Source organism: Haliotis cracherodii, unplaced genomic scaffold (assembly GCF_022045235.1).
Source record: "Haliotis cracherodii isolate W230 unplaced genomic scaffold, xgHalCrac1.p SCAF_6, whole genome shotgun sequence".
NCBI lineage: Eukaryota > Metazoa > Mollusca > Gastropoda > Lepetellida > Haliotidae > Haliotis > Haliotis cracherodii.
In genome coordinates this window covers 65,789,717-65,807,180 of record NW_027266319.1, presented here as the reverse complement: position 1 = coordinate 65,807,180, position 17,464 = coordinate 65,789,717, and the positions used below count along the sequence as shown (strand labels likewise).

General features: G+C 37.6%; 1 pseudogene; it reads right to left on the bottom strand.

The window, feature by feature from the left end:
• Positions 1 to 10,706: 10,706 nt before the first annotated feature.
• On the bottom strand, positions 10,707 to 16,154 carry LOC139446608 (uncharacterized; annotated as a pseudogene).
• Positions 16,155 to 17,464: the final 1,310 nt, after the last annotated feature.

Here is a 17,464-nt window from a genome sequence, read left to right as displayed (position 1 = left end):
GATATGACACTTAATGAGGTGTACACTGGGCTTTGATGTTGTTTTAATGTTGTATTAAGCTTTCCTAACTCCCTGTTTAAGCTCAATCCATGAGTAATTTGCCACAACCTCAATCACCTAGTGCACTATCACACAATAGCCAGCCTAGGCCCGCCCCTTACTGTTTCCTTGTGTTCAACGTTGCAGCTTACTGTCTCCAGTTTAAAGGGTTTAGTTATATTACAGTCTATATCACATTTGATGTTACCACCAGACGATCACACATATAGTATTTGCTAGTCCAGTTTAAAGGGTTAAGTTATATTACAGTTTATATTACATTTGATGTTACAACCAGAAGGTCAAACATATAGTATTTGACAGTGTTGGAAAATGTGGTATTCACAATTGGACAAGTCTTGTGATTCATTCATTTCTAAAGGTTAGTCTTTTGTTGACATTTTATAGTTTGTACGCATTCCTAGGATTTGTAGGGATATTGTGTTTATGTTGTTGATCATTTGGCTGTTTTGACATGTTTTGTCAAAATTGGTTGCATCATGGTAACTAGTTGTGTTTCTGTATGCATTACAAGTGCTATTATTTAAGTATGGTACATAATATATCATTATTAAACTAAATCTTCGAGTACTATGAATCTGATGTTTGCTCGTGTGAACAATGAAAGCAAGGATGTGAAATACATGTGTTGCCAGGATACATATTAGTACATATGAATGTGTAATGTATGAATGTAAAATGTATGAATGAATCAGGGTTTTACTATTATATTTTAGAAATGTTTTAATTTATTCTGGAATAACATAATGTATCTGTTGGTAGTAATATTGCTGCGATTTGCGATTTGATGACAGCATATATTTATGTTTTACAGTTGTTTCAGGGTTTAATTTATCAATAATAAATTGGCTTTAACTGCGATCAACATCTGTGTCTGTCTTTCATGTCATGAAGCAATCTCGGTTTCATACACACACACATGATCATGCACGTGGCTATATATGGGCAGTCATCTTGGACCACATTTCACCTCACCACCAAAGCGTATTGGGTGAAGTTGTTACAATTCAATATGCTGGAGCGACAGGCTGGTGCACACCAGTTTCACAAAGAACCCTTTTCCACTTCACAGAAGGTCGGTGTTTACAGTGGTGGTCTTGAGCTACCAGGAAGTGTACCAGGAAGACTTAAGGCCACATTAGAATATAATGGGTTACTGTTGTTGATATATTGTAAACACATCATGGATACATTTCTATATTTATGGCATATACTATTTATTTTGTGATCGTGTTACATTATGTCTGTCAACAATAAGAAGGGAATGTTCACGTGCAATAATCATGGCCACTGAGTGCGTGAGAGGCGACTAACGGGATCGGGTGGCCAGACTCGCTGACTTGGTTGATACATATAATCGTATCCCAATTGCGTGGAACGATGCTCATGTTATCAATCACTGGATTGTTTTGTCCAGGTTCGATTAATGATGAGTGCGGCGTTAAATAACAACCAACAGCTGTGCTGTATTAGGCAAGATAAGTTCTATTCAGAAGCAACTATGTGTCTGAACGCATTTCTGACAGGCCAATAGAGCGAAGAGAAGAGCTTTTTCGTCGTCATAATCCATGAGCTTTGTCTCTGCCAGATATATATGACAGATGTCTTATAACGGATGTTTTATTACGGGTGCGGGTAAAGTTGAAGTATGTCACGTATAGGAGTTTTGTGAACGATGGTAGCAATTCATTTCAAGCGACAGAATTGCCACTCTGCTCACTTGAACAAAGAAGAAACAATGGGCCACGATTCTAATCCTGTTTTTCTTGGCATGCTGTCTGCATACATGGATATGCAATACAGTGAAACTCCATTTAACCGAACGGAGCGTTGAAAGTGTTACTTATCGACTTCCTAATTGAAACAATAGGTTAACCAAAAAATCTATACGCAGAAGAGTTCATTGTGAAACCAGCAATTGAGAAAAATGTAATACAATGAAAAAATGTTTTATAAAATTGACTAGGTTTACAAGGAACGCAAATTGCTGCAAAGTAATTACAATTAAATACAAAGCAGTACATAATTGAGTGCAAGAACAAAATTCAATGGCAGTAAATTCCAGTGGTGGTATAAAATACTGTAGCTGTGGTAACAGTAAGAAAATCAATGATGTAGTAGCAAGCAGCGATGCAGGCTCCCTGACATACAGAAATAAAAAAACGGATCCTGGTTTACATTCATGGAAGTCTATTCACAATGTCTCACTTTGTTATAAAGAGTACTAAACCACTGAAACCGAGTTCCTAATGGCCATTTTTTAAAATTCTTTATTTCAGTATAAAGGCCATAGGCCTACGTACATATAGCCATTGCAAAAATAAAGTATGAGGCAGATGACAGAGTGTATTAAGATACAGTATTTCGGATAATAATCCATATCTACCACATTCGCCAAGGGCAGCAACATTTGTAACATGAATTCCAATTCCAATAGTAATTTACATTATTTAATCTGAATTTTTTCATTTGCTGCAATTTTTGAACAGCCCCATATTTCTGAAGTGTATAATAATACAGGCTTAATTTGACTGTCAAATATTTTAAAAAGTATATGTACGGGTATGTTCTTCAAACAATGCTGTACTTTCTTAACAACGAACAGAGCCTTATTTGCCTTCTGAACAAGAGCTGATAGCAGTCGTCCAACACAGCCGATTTGAAAATAACAATCCAAGATAATTAGAATAGGTAGATACATTAACATTAACATCTCCAAACCTCTATTTCTCAGTACTCCTAAGTTTTCCACCATTTCTGAAAACTAAAATTTCAGTCTTACTATGGTTAACTTCTAAGCCCCATTTAGTACAGAAAGATTTAAGGATATTAAGTTTTCATGGGAGACCAACTACAGTATCATCAATTATGCACAAATCGTCGGCATATAATAGCAACAAAAAATGTCTAGAGATTCTTGACTCACAAATATTCCCCTCTCGCTGGAGGACTGTAACATTGATTCTAATTCAACAATAAGCAAAGAGAACAATATTGGGCTGAGGGTGCAGCCTTGGCGTACACCACTTAGCGTTACAAAGTAGCAAGCTGCTGTGCTATTTGATAATTTTACAGCCGATTTCACTTTTAAATACATATCTTTAATGACATAAAATAACTTTCCATGTATACCCTTATTCAACATGACATACCAAAACAATTTTCTATTTACACAATCAAAGGCTTTTCTAAAATCAACAAATAAACAGTAAAATCTGCCATTAGCTTTAGATAAGTATTTCTGTATTAGACTTTGCAACACACATATAGTATCAATGGTGCTGTATCCAGCCCTAAAACCTGCCTAAGTCTCTGGTATCGTATCGTAAATGTCACAAAACATAGTAAGCAATTTAATAAGAATGAATATAAATATTTTACCAAATACATCACTAAGTGTAATACCCCTATAATTGTTAACATCAAATTTGCTGTCTTTTTTTATGAAGGGGAGTAAGTAAACCTCGAGCCCAATCCTTAGGAAAATTACCACTCTGCAAAATAGCGTATATAATATAACTAGGTAAGGAAGAAAATTACCCTTGCAATACTTTATCATGTCTGGTAGAACTCTATCGGGACCAGCCGCCTTACCATCTTTCAAATGATTAATAGCATGTAAAATTTCTGGTTCAGTGATTTCACAATTCAAAATATCATTTCATTCTTCATCATTGCAGACAAAACAGTTAAATTCCTCGAGTTCAGAAACAAAACTCTCAGAGGTAGCAAGATTATCATGATCAACATCATAATCAGTTACATTCAAAATATTTTTAAAGTAGGAGATCCATTCTGATGGAGCTGTAAACTGAGTTGCATTACTGTTTTTTGATACAAGTCCCTTCACTTGGTTCCAGAAGATCTTAGGACTACAAGTATGAGACATTAAATCCTCAAGTAATCGCTCTTCAAAAACAACATTCTTTTGTCTACACATATTTCGATACGCATTTCTTAACTGTCTAAACTCTTGTAAATAGTTCAGATCACCAGTTATTCTAAACATATTAAGAATACGATATTTCTCATGTTTCAGCTCTTTACATTCGCTATCATGCCATCTTGCTCCTGAAAATGTACATATGTTTGAACTTGTAATTACCTTCATATCACTGACAGAAGCACAAGTAATGATCAATGATGTCAATTTTGTAACAGCACAATCAACACCGCTAGAAATATCACCCATGAAATCATCAAAACTATTTGATGAAAGCGAGTCCCGAAGTAACTCAGAAAACTTTTCAGCCTCACCAGCACACCATCGGTATTTACAAATAGATTCTGCATTATCAGCATTCATGTTACTGATAACATGTTCTGTATCTGTAACAGCAAACTTAAACACAATGGGAAAATGATCTGACTCACATCTTGTGGCTACATTGAAATCATAAATAGTACTAAATAATTCAGATGAACAAAAACAATAATCAACCATGCTGGGACACAAACCAGCAAAGCATGTAAAATCCCCGCGGGGATCTGATATTGTTCTCCCATTCATCATATGTATATCAAGAGAACAGCATAAATCTATTAAATCATAACCATTGGAGTTTACATGATCATCTGTCCACTTTCTAGATATGCTAAAACTGTCAGTTTTATAATTCAAATCTTCCAGTGAAGGAATGTATTTGTTGCCATCCTGTACAATATAATCCTTTCAGCCTGTTCTAGCATACATATCACCCATAATCACAAAAACAAAGTCTTCAATATCAGCATCTGTGATGCACGAGAGCAAACAGTTTTCTAAATAATCATTCCCTTTCTGCAGTCTTGGGTCGCTCCGGACGGATGAATATACAGGGGTGAATATACACACACCCTTATTAAATATCATATGTGTAACCAAAACGTTTCTTATCCAAAAGCACAAAAATACAATCAGTACAGTCAGACCAGATCTTCTTGATGTATTGACTTGCAAAATGGCTAAGGCAAACGGCAACACCGCCTCTGTTATTAAAGTCCCGTTGGTTAATATAAACAATATGGTTTGTATGTATAGAAGAAATGTCATCTTTATTTACATTGTTCCATATTTCAACAAATCCAACGACATCAAACTTCAGACAATACTGTGTAAAGTCAGCTAGTTTCTGTTTCAAACCATGAACATTCAATGTTACTATTTCAAACTAAGTAGGCGCATCAATCTCTGGCGGCAACTGGTTGACCGGGCCATCTTCCTAGCTTATGCTGGGTGAGCTGATGACATCATCAGACGCACTCACTGCACGTGAAAGTCCTGGCTTGTGACCTGATTTGACAGTTGTGACACAGTCTAACCCCAGGTCATAGGAATAAATATTATCCTCAGTATATAGCTTATCAAACTGCCAAATGGCCATTATTGTACAGGATAGTTACTGTTAAACATAAATGAAAGGGGTGCACAGGTAGCCCTGTCGTCTAAGGCGCAGCTATTTGCTGTGCAGAGTTGCGTCCCTTTGGCACCCCCTATGATTGTGGGTTCAAATCCCTGCTCGCCCCGATTATGTTTCTGGGTTTGTCAGCACCATAACCGTTCTCGTGGGTTTCACCAAATAGGTAAACGTCTGAGACCTGCATCACCTCGGACACTCACTCACTCACTCACTCACTCACTCACTCAGAAATCAAATCTAAAGATACCCCTTCCGTCAGTGGTAGAAAACGAAGCTGCAAGGTACGTGGAATGCCCGGGCACATGTCAGACTTCCTGGTTGATTCCGGGCTGGCAGACTGACTGATATCGTGATATGTGTATCTTGATACCGCATGCCTCTATTACAGCTGCACAGCACAACCTTTTTACGACTGTGGCGGGTTTTCTTCCTGGTACGACTGAGTGTCAGTGTCGTTGTCGATAAGTTGACATATATGAATTCACTTTCTGCTTCGGGTCAGTTCACAATTGATTCTCTACAGGAACAGTCAGGCACAATGCCTCTATGTGTACACATTTTTTTATGTAACCTTGAGAACAGGATTTTTGTCAGCGAGTCTATTACTCATTGGGAGTTAAATGATTGCTCCTCATTGGTAAATTCTAGTGAAATTAGTGCTGAAGCAGCCAACATGTAAATGAATTTATACAGTAGAAAAGAACACATGGTAATGGTTCAGAAATGTGACTTGAATTACCTGTTGCACAGAGATTCGGTCACTTTTATAATTAAGGATTGACTGAGTATTTTTTTCGGTTCATTGAGGCAATGAGATGCCCATTTTTTGTAAGTATATATCATTAAGTCATTGGCGTAAAGATACTAAAAAGGAATCTGGATTGTTTGGTACACATTGATTATGCCAAACATACCTATAGCCGCAATCATTCAATAACCACTTTACATCATGTACCCAATTGCGGATTCCATGTTTTTCATACAGTAACATCATATTGTAACATTTTCTAGGTAATCTATCAATAAGCATTTTAAGAATCTTGAACCAATACTTGAGAATTCTAATATGTTGAAATATGTAAAGTGGTACACGTCCACATTCACCATAATCCATAACACTCGATGTAGAGTTTTTTACGACAAGGAATCGTTTACAAGCATATAGATGTACCAATTCAATAGTTCTGTATTCAGTATGCCCCCAGATCTCTGCTCCATATAAAAGAATTGGAGTAATTTTTGTATCAAATATTTTAAAAAAGATTTGATATGCAAGATCAGTAAAAGTTTTCAAATTATGTAAGATTCCCATTAGTATCTTTTTTGCCTGCATTACTGCATTACTTGTGTGGTAATTACACGATAATCTGCCTGTGAAGGTTACCCCAAGATATTTATAAGAAGTGACAATTTGTAACGGTTGTGAGTTGAAGAACCATTTTCCCCTACTTGATAGTTTATTTCCCTTTTTAAAAACTAACACTTTCGTTTTCGCAGAGTTCACTTGAAGTTTACAATTAGAAGAGTACAGCTCCAGTTGATCTATCAAAATCTGTAAACCTTTTATCGTACTAGAGAACAGGACTTTATCATCAGCAAAAAGCAACAGAAATATCTTAACAACATCTGGATGCAGCTGTATACCATCCGAACAATTTTCTTAAATTGTGCAGCCAGTTCATTGATGAAAAAAAACAGAACAGGAAGGGGCGAAGAATACAGCCTTGGCGTACACCAATGTTACATGTGAAGACATCAGAGTATATTCCCCAAGTTTTAACACATGACATATTTGTAGTTCCATGTCAGGTTCAAAGAGCATATTTATTTGTCATTAGTTTCTAAAGAAGTAAAAAATAAACGGCTGGAAAAGTGGGAATTACAGTTTGTATATAAATTGGAACAATATCTGTAAAAAAAAATTAAGTACAACATAGGACGTAAAACTGTTTGGTTTCAAAACACAATTACCCACATAATTCTCACAACTACTTCTTTTTTGTATATACTTAATTATGTTCAAAATTATTTGTGTTCCTTCTGTTACAATGAAATGGAAACAATTACTCACCTGTATTGTTGTTGTGGTGTAATAAAACAGTTTTGGGATGAAGTATCAGTGTGGAGAGACCAGAGTGTTCATGTCTTTAATGTGACACCTTGTACAAAACTGATACTTTTAGGAGTTGAGAAGAACACGGAAACAGAATAGGCGTTTGATTTGCGTAATATAATTCATAGTGTTATTGTTTGTTTGGTTGTTTGTTTGTTGTGTAACACCGCACTCAGCAATATTCCAGCCATATGACGGCGGTTCATAGTTTGATATGTAATGACAGAATGTACTGAACGCATCACTCCATCGCATCTGAATATAATGTTTCAGTTGCTTGTTTATTGTAAGGTAAAACCGCATCACTGTAACACAGGGTTAGAAGGTGTGTTATGAAGGTGAAAACATGTCAACACATGACACATTGGTGGAATAGTTTACAATAATGTGGAACTGAAAAAGTCGTGTCGAGTTACTGCTGTTGGAAGTGGCATGACATACTTATACAGTAAACTACGGTTGTAACGAACTAAAAGGGACCAGTAATTTGAGTTCGTAATAACCGTAGCATATAAACATATATACAGCATATGTACAACAACTTTCAAAGACTGAAAAATGGGTTCGTTATAAGCATGTTCGTTATTAACGTAGTTTACTGTACAATAAATCATGAATAAACCTCCCATGTAAGTTCAGCCTGATAAGATTCAATAAAGAGTGTATCTCCTAACAAGACTGAATCCTGTTGTCCATAACCCGCCCTATGTGGATACACGCATCACCACTACCCCGGGGATGTCCATAACCCGCCCTATGTGGATACACGCATCACCACTTTCCCGGAGATGTCCATAACCCGCCCGATGTGGATACACGCATCACCACTACCCCGGGGATGTCACTCAGGTACGAGGATTTGAACGCGCTTGTCCTCGGTCGTACTTGTTCAAGATATATCATGACTGATGAATGGAGTGCAAATCTGTTGATATAGAAAAAAATATGATAGCTAGAAAGCCGTTTGACTTTTATACACATTTCATAGACAAGGAAGACTGCCATGTCTTCGGATAAACCAACGCATAGCCGAAGGATTACCCACTATTCTTTGTATTATATTGTGAGGCGTGCAGGTAACTTCCTCTTTGTTGTAATGCAATAACAACGGGTAGCTATCCATAACAAACACTTATCCTCTGTTGTACATAAACAAGTGCTCCTTTGTGAACACTACCTTAAAGTGCGGGTTTCGTTTTTGGATTTAATTTCTAATTTATCAACTGAGAGTAAGTTGAGGGAATGTGGATATGGGGGTGCGAGGATATTTCAAAGAGCATCACTAGACTCTTATTTGATGCTGTGTGATCAGGGTTACAAAAATGCAAAGATTTCCACGATTCTGTACACTGTTGGGCATCAACAGAATGACACACAATAATCCAAAGTATATTACCTTATATCACAATACACATATATTGTTAAGGCGTCCTGTATTTGTATACCCTCAACGTTCATTTAAAGTTATATTGACGTTGTTATGAAAACTGTGTATCAAGCAATATACTACATATTGTAAGGAAATTATTAAATTGTCGACAGCCTAAAGAGTGTTATTTATGCCAAACATATACATTCATTTAATAACGACTTTGCGAAGTCCATGTTTGTCATACAATAACATAATACTATAGTAGTTTCTTGGTAAACAAACAAAAGGCATTTTAAGAACCTTGAGCAAATACCTTTGTTTCAAATAATGACGAAAAAAGATTTTATATGAAAGATCAGCGAAAGTTTTAAAACTATGTAAGATGCACATCGTTACATTACTGCTGTGACAATTGCATGATATTCTGATTGTGAAAGCAACCCCTCACATTTATACGAAGTGGCGATTTGTAAAGGCTGTGAGTTAAAGAACCATTTTCCCTACTTGATTTCCCCTTTTTTTTTCAGTATATTTGTTGAGTTTACAATTAGAATCGGCAAAATAAGATCCGGCGCACTCACTAGCATTACAACCTCTGGTACATCGAGCGGCAAAACAGCATCCGGCACAGGTACGACACTCCCTGGTCTATCCAGCCGCAAAACAGCCTCTGGTACAACCACTGATACAGCTCTTGCAGGAAGAGGTCTGTTAAAACAACAATGAATCAATGCTTTTGAGAAATCAAATAGAATTATTCATAATTTATATCAGGCAATGTATATTTGTATCAATGAATTATCACCCGAATAAATTATTTTCATAATCATTGCACAGTAGATGGGCAAGGTAGGAGTCAGACTGGAGTGTTCGTCGGAGGAGTCGTTGGAAGACTCTTTGGGGGCGTTGTCATCACGGTTGTCATCATATTCCTTTGTCGTGCATGTCGCTCAAGAAGAAGGTACTTCAAGACACTTCAGACGTTATGACGCATTAGTCGAGTGAATGATCATAAAGTGTTCAGTATGTGTGAACGTCCATCATTAAATTATCTTTGGAGCTTGGCCATTGTACAATTGTCTGATTAATCATAATGACATTAAGAAATACAGAACGTTATTATTATCCTCAAATGTCATTATTATGTACAAAAATTGAGGGGAATCAAATTGTTTGCAACTTTCCTATGACTTTAAATGAAGTTTCGGCAGAAGATGACTACGATATAGATAATCTACCTGACGCAAATATTGAGAAAGCACACTACTTAATGCAGCTATTACAAAATGTGAAACTCCAAAACTGTGAATTTGAAAAAAGTACATAGATGCTGGTATTGATACACTAATTAATGTATCTGTTTTAACCACCCTTGATGTCTTTAAAGATATTTATGTCAAACCTTGTAACATGGTTCTTGGTACTGGCACATTCCCAGAACAAATGTTAGGTGTTATTAAATCAATCTTTAAAAATAGGGGGAGTTATTAAAAGGAAGGAGAAAGTAATTATGTTGTTCTTTTGAGGATTTTCAGAAAGCACTGGATACAGTTTTGGGATCAGCGCATTAACAAAAACTATTACAAAATATCATATTTGTGTAATGACAAAATAACTTGAATATAAATATAATTTCAAAATTGGTCATGATGATTAAATTGACTGATGAGTGAGTGAGCATGTACGGATGGGAACAAATTACACTGTCAAAATTAGAAAACAATATTTAATCACGAATTACACATCCACGAATCAGTTGGAGTCAGGGGCCGACATCCACAGCCTGGGAGTAGTGAGCTGTATATCCACACGCATCAATGGCTGTTATAGAGACATATACGGCAGTGACAGTTTGTGGATATGAGGACAGGTTGAGCTCCATCTGCTCCTGGCGTGTCAGCAGCCCGTCCACCACATCTGCCCCACCCCCCCACCCTGCCCACCATCACTTCATACACAAGCTGGCCCCAGGGGGAGGTAAACAGGCCAGGCCAGGACAGAGTGGTCATCCTGTCGGACGTCCTAGATGAGATCATCACTGCTTCTGAAGTAAATCAGACATCACTGTCAGGATACATGTACAACATAACATTGAATTTTGTTGCATTTAAATTTGCATTTACGAATTTGCTGTATTTAGGATAACTGTTGTGCTGTCTTACTGTTTAGACTTGGTGGTGGTCCATGCATGGTGATAGAAGCTTCTGTCGGGGACCCCTCCTTGTCCAGCACATGCATGGCGCTGATGTTGTAGGTTGTCAGATCGCTGAGTTTCAGGCCACACAGCTGGGCAGATGTGTATGTGAATATACTCAGGACGATCTGTTCGTAAATCAAACTGCTACCCTCGATGTGAACCTATATGTTTAATTAAAAACACAAAACAAATAAGTAAGATTATTACAAACACCAGCTTCATACATTGTAGTTGTGACCAGAGCAAGTATCTATGTTGAAGAAGTCGACATACCAGCGTAGTGTAAGGACTCTGGGTTTCTCCCCCCTCCCAGTGAAGTCTCACAGTGTCTCGGGCTACGTGACACTGGTCTCTGTCTGAGAACACAGAGGGGCTCTCCTCCAGGACCTGGAAGCCTGCTACAGTCGCAACATCTCCATTTCAATGGATTTATCTTCGAACTATTTACTATGTTCAGTTCAATCCAATTGAGCGAGATTCAATTGCTCCGAGAAGCTAATTGTCTTGGGCGAAATCTGTGCTGATGCAGTGACATTTTGTAAGTGTTCAAACAGGTTTATCAGCAATACCATCCTCGGATCCCAACTATGTATTTGTATTACATAAAGCCTTTAGGTTTACATTGATTGTACTCATGACCCCCCAACCCCCCAACCCCCCACCCCAGCCCGACAACCCCACCCACCCACCCACCCCCCACCTCAAGTCCAATGGGTTTTGATATATTTTCAAACAATAACCAGCGCCTCTCTGTCGTAACATACTTTATTACTTGCCCGTGAAGAGATCACCCGTTTAATAAACATACAGCTGTATTACACATTGTGTAATACCAAAACGCGTGCTTATGTACTCTCGGAACACGTTTAACGAACAAATATTGAAAGCTCTCAACATCCCTTGGCTTATTTAAGGACATTGCGTGTGGAGATGATAAATCACTGAGAGGAGCTTATGTACACTCGATGACCCCAGCAACCTTGTTACTAGGCTGACGTTACGTGGTATTGTTTCGCGGATGGATCTTGCAACAAAATTCCACAAATTACGTCATCGGGTATTGTGACGTGATTGTAAACTTTGAGCTGCAAGGTTGGTTGGTTGGTTGGTTGATTTGTTGTTTAACGCCGCACTCAGCAATATTCCAGCTATATGACGGCGGTCTGTAAATAATCGAGTCTTGACCAGACAATCCAGTGATTTACATCATGAACATCAATCCATGCAATTGGGATCGATGACATGCATCAACCAAGTCAGCGAGCCTGACCACCCCATCCCGTTAGTCGCCTTTTACGACAAGCATAGTCGCCTTTTACGGCGGATCTTATTCTACCCCGGATCTTCACGGGTCTGATGTGCAAGGCCCCGTTCCACAAGGGGATCGTATTGTAGCGCAACGACAGTCGTCGTTAGTCTAAGTTGAAGTATGTGAGTTGCGATAACCTTAGCGCTACGATAATTTTGTGGAACGGACGCCTGAATTCTAAAGGTCGACTGTTTTATGATAATTCCAAAAACGTTATTAATGGCTTTCGCTCGTCAGATACCACAACTATTCACAAGTTTCATAAAATTGCTTTTACTCGGGAGCGAGTTTAGTATTCTCGATGTGAATGGTAAAACTGTTCTCATTCAAGTACCTATATACAAGAGAATTGTGATACCATACAAGCAAATGTGAAACGTTTTGTATCTCAATAGCATCCGTGACGCAGACAGGTCAAATATTGCTCAGCTTAAACAGTAATGCCAAATCACGGTTTATCTCACTGACCTTATTCCCTCAGGCGCGCACCTTGTGGGGTCCCGGGTTAGCACTGGTCCCTATTGGAACCTATGCTTGTCGAAAGAGCCAACTTAATGGATCGGGTGGTCAGGTTGGGGGACTTGCCTGATTCCTTGTCATTGTACCCCGAATGCGTGAGTCATTGCTCACAATATCAGTCACTGTATCGTCTGGCCCAGACCTCTGCATGCAACTTGAATATTGTTGAGTGCGACGTTTAACTAGAAACAACTTAACACTGACGTCCGCAACATATATACTCATAATCTCATCCGTTCCTAATCAGGCGTCTGTCATCTGCATGTATTATTCCCTCAGCAGAAACCACAGGATGCCATCCATTTTGTAGGACTACTCTGTCATATCAAATAACTTACTTAACCAGTGCGGGTTATCCGCCGAGGATGATTCCATTGGGCGGCATAGGAAACATACAGGTGTGAAATAATGTGAATGGATAACTGAAAAAAGGGGTTGACACCAGGTGTTTGCGAAAAGGGTTAACACGTCATATCTTGGGCTGGTAATGTAAACATTAAGCACGTGTGAGTTCACAGAAGCAATAACTGACATATTTACTTTCAACATTTAACAATTTGGTCATCAATACAATTTCACTACACAAATTCAGATATCATCAATTTATTCGATAATAATGGCAACGACATTCAGATATCACCGAATAATAAAGTCATTTCAATGTCATAGGAATGGAATAAACTTGCTAAATGATAGACGCTTTGGTTTTTTTAAGTTTACATCAATAGAATATTTGACTGATCCTGTCAAATAACTTGTTTGTCTCACCTGCTTTGCCAGGCCACTCGAACCAAGTATCCCTCCACATAGTCTAGCTAAAGTGAGTGAGTGAGTGAGTGAGTAAGTGAGTGAGTATGGTTTAACGCCGCTTTTAGCAATATTCCCAGCAATATCACGGCAGGGGACACCAGTAATGTAGTCTAGCTCTAAGGACGATATAGAGTTACATATGGTACACAGGAAGAGATCAATGTGATTCGCGTGAAATTCAATACACATGAAACATATGAAATAAGGCTTCATAGCACAGAAATCTAAAATGATTGTCAGAGTGATAATGTTGAATAGCAAAGAAATCTAATATGATTGCCAGTGTGATAATGTTGGATAGCAAAGAAATCTAAAATGACTGCCAGTCTAATAATGTTGGATAGCAAAGAAATCTACAATGACTGCCAGAGTGAATAATGTTGAATAGAAAAGAAATCACACTGGCAGTCATTTTAGATTTCTTTGCTATCCAACATTATCATAGAAAAGAAATCTAAAATGACTGCCAGTGTGATTATGTTGTATGGCAAAGAAATCTAAAATGACTGCCAGTGTAATAATGTTGAATAGCAAAGAAATCTAAAATGACTGCCAGTGTAATAATGTTGAATAGATAAGAAATCTAAAATGACTGCCAGTCTAATAATGTTGATTAGCAAAGAAATCTAAAATGACTGCCAGTGTGATTATGTTGTATAGCAAAGAAATCTAAAATGACTGTCAGTGTGATAATGTTGAATAGAAAAGAAATCTAAAATGACTGCCAGTGTGATTATGTTGTATGGCAAAGAAATCTAAAATGACTGCCAGTGTAATAATGTTGAATAGCAAAGAAATCTAAAATGACTGCCAGTGTAATAATGTTGAATAGATAAGAAATCTAAAATGACTGCCAGTCTAATAATGTTGATTAGCAAAGAAATCTAAAATGACTGCCAGTGTGATTATGTTGTATAGCAAAGAAATCTAAAATGACTGCCAGTGTGATAATGTTGAATAGAAAAGAATTCTAAAATGATTGTCAGAGTGATAATGTTGGATAGCAAAGAAATCTAAAATGACTGCCAGTGTGATAATGTTGAATAGAAAAGAAATCTAAAATGACTGCCAGTGTGATAATGTTGAATAGAAAAGAAATCTAAAATGACTGTCAGAGTGATAATGTTGGATAGCAAAGGAATCTAATATGACTTCTCACTGTGATAATGTTGGATAGCAAAGAAATCGAAAATGACTGCCAGTGTAATAATGTTGGATAATAAAGAAATCTAAAATTACCCCTGTGCAGTAATGTCTGCAGCTTATATCATCCCCAAAGGATACTTCCTCTACATAGCATATAGTTGAAGTTTTCACCTGTTGCTTCAGTGAATAAGAATGATAAATCCTCAAAAAGGAGGATTGTAACTTGTAGTTACACAAGGCGTTGCGGGCGATAATTAGTTTATCTATTCCTAAAACTGTCTACTTCTGTTTTGCCCAAAGCAATCTTCTCATCACGTGTCAGGAACAGTTGATTAACCTCCTCCAATCGTAGCCCTCGTGTTTCCGGCATGAATATAAAGATGAAAATCGCAGCAAGCAAAGTGCATCCCGCATACAGCCAGAAGATACCTACAAACCAGAAATGTTACCAGAAACAATTTGACAGAACCAGAGTAATGAACGATTGAAAAAAAGATCGCCAGTATCATGCCTTTTAATGAATGCAAGCCTAGCTCTTGTGTATACTGACGATGATAGTGGACATTTGCAAATTACTAAAGACATAAGTTTAGAAATTAGTTCTGTATCTGAAGTTAAAATAGACATTTGAGATATAGAGAATATCACCGGAGAGTCTTTTGATATCAAATATATCAACACGAGTTGATAAAAGTGAAAAAATGACGAGGCTTTCTTTGGAAAAAGAAAGATGATCATTAGGCTTTTGAAACCTAAACTTAATTCAATAATATCTTTTTCAAAACTTCCCTATGTAGTTCTATGTATATTTGTGCACCAACACCATACTGTATTTACGCCTCTCACTATTGTCACTTAATGTTACGTCAACGGGCATTATGCCGACACCAATACTGCTGTTGTGCGTCGCCTGTGACTACGTTGAAGTTCTCATTAACCTGAATAGCCGTGAGAGAGAGAGAGAGAGAGAGAGAGAGAGAGAGAGAGAGAGAGAGAGAGAGAGAGAGAGAGAGAGAGAGAGAGAGATGTGCATGGACAATGGCGAAACAGTTTGAGAACATTGGTACAAGGACTGACAGAAATGCCAACATTGAACTCTGTATCTCTATCTACCAGGAATTAGAAAATCGAACCAGATACTAAAACATGTCTTTAAAGTATTCTGGAAAAGCCTTTTGGGATCACTTACCATGGGCCGTGATGGCTTCAGCAAGTGTCCGGAAAGTCATAGCGACTACAATCTGGGATATCCATATGACTGAAGCAGCTTTTGAACTGCATGTGCCGCGTGCCCAGAGAGGAAATACTTCAGATATAAAAAGAAAGATCACGCCAACACCTGAAATATGTTTCGTGGAGCCTGGCTTCGGATCAATCGATCCTTTACTCTTCTCGTTGACCTGGGACGCCATGAACGGGGTCGATCGTCAATAGTTTGGGTTTGTTGGTACCTGTTCCATAGTCTGCTAACCACAGACTGTGAACCTTGAACGTATTGGACACTGCACGCTGACTTCCAGTATGCCAATAGCCCAACGTCGCTCAGCGCGTTGCAGACGCCGCATCGCTATTTTATACACAAAAAATGAATAATATCAAGTAAATGACAACTGTATGATAAGCAGAATCAATAAGATCAACAGGAATAGTGGTCCACAAGGATTAATCGACCTTCCTTGAAAGTGTCAAAATCAGGAATGGCACCCTACGCACGTGCGTGGTGCTACTGCGTGCAGCACGTGCAAACTATAGTATATACAATTTTGTGTTTGGTGTTAAGTTCTACAGACATAAACGTTCTTGCACAGAATGTTTGTAGTCAACACTTATCATTGTTCTAATACATACATACACTCTTCAAAAAAAAGAAGCGCACAGGTAGTATGTCGTTCATTGATCCTGACTACACAAAAAAGGTACAATAAATTTAGATAAAATCTACCTGTGGCTGTGCGTTTCTTTTTTTAAGAGTATTTTTCACGATCTACTTTTTTGTAAGAGTATAGTTCAAACAACAACGGTAGTTGTTCGATACTCAAATATTACAGTTATTGGTTAAATGCTATAATTATCAAATGACGAGACTTCTTTTAGCATTTCTAACTTTACTTTAGAAATAAACAACGTTATATTTGCATGAAACTATATTAAAATTGTAAATACTTTTAGTGGCCTTCCATAAATCTTTGACACTAATTTGTAATACTTATTTATTTTCTAAATTGTGTTTGTTTTACATATTATGTCATATAGACCACTTAGTCATTTCACAGGGTGAAACAACAATCCAGTGTCGTATGTCCATATTTACATATTGCTCTTATAAACTTTCAGTCCAATAAATATATCTTGTTCTTATTACAACACTCTAAGTTTACTATGGGTGAATAGTGTCCCTCTTAGCTGCACGGTAACATGTCGGATAAACAATTTTAAACACGTTTTGGTATTGGGATTGGTGGGGAGAATTAATAGCCCTTAAAATACAGCAGCTCTGAAAAAACTGAAATCTGACAACATGCACTGAGCCTAATAGCTG